We start from the raw sequence: 307 nt of genomic DNA, 5'->3' as shown, positions 1-307 counted from the left end.
CTGTCCTCACTCTGTCCTCTGCATCCTCTGTCCTCACTCTGTCCTCTCCATCCTCTGTCCTCACTCTGTCCTCTGCATCCTCTGTCCTCACTCCAACTACCTCCATGTCCTCTCTAACTGCATCCATATGTCTCCTCTTTGTCTTTTTCCTGGCAGCTGCATTTCTAACATCCTTCTGCCAATATACACACTGTCCCTCCTCTGGACATGTCCAAACCACTGTCCCTCCTCTGGACATGTACAAACCACTGTCCCTCTGTTGGACATGTCCAAACCACTGTCCCTCCTCTGGACATGTCCAAACCAC

At 51.1% G+C, this 307-nt stretch overlaps 1 protein-coding gene across 1 annotated transcript in view; it reads left to right on the top strand.

Moving 5' to 3' along the window:
- Positions 1-307, top strand: part of col22a1 (collagen, type XXII, alpha 1) — a 132,145-nt gene that overhangs the window by 77,000 nt on the left and 54,838 nt on the right. The gene's annotated exons all lie outside the window — the stretch shown is intronic.

This window comes from Nematolebias whitei, chromosome 19 (genome assembly GCF_014905685.2).
Source record: "Nematolebias whitei isolate Nwh7 chromosome 19, NemWhi1, whole genome shotgun sequence".
NCBI classification, from domain to species: Eukaryota; Metazoa; Chordata; class Actinopteri; order Cyprinodontiformes; family Rivulidae; genus Nematolebias; species Nematolebias whitei.
The sequence above is the reverse complement of the archived record's forward strand: the minus strand, read 5'-3'. Positions and strand labels throughout refer to the sequence as shown.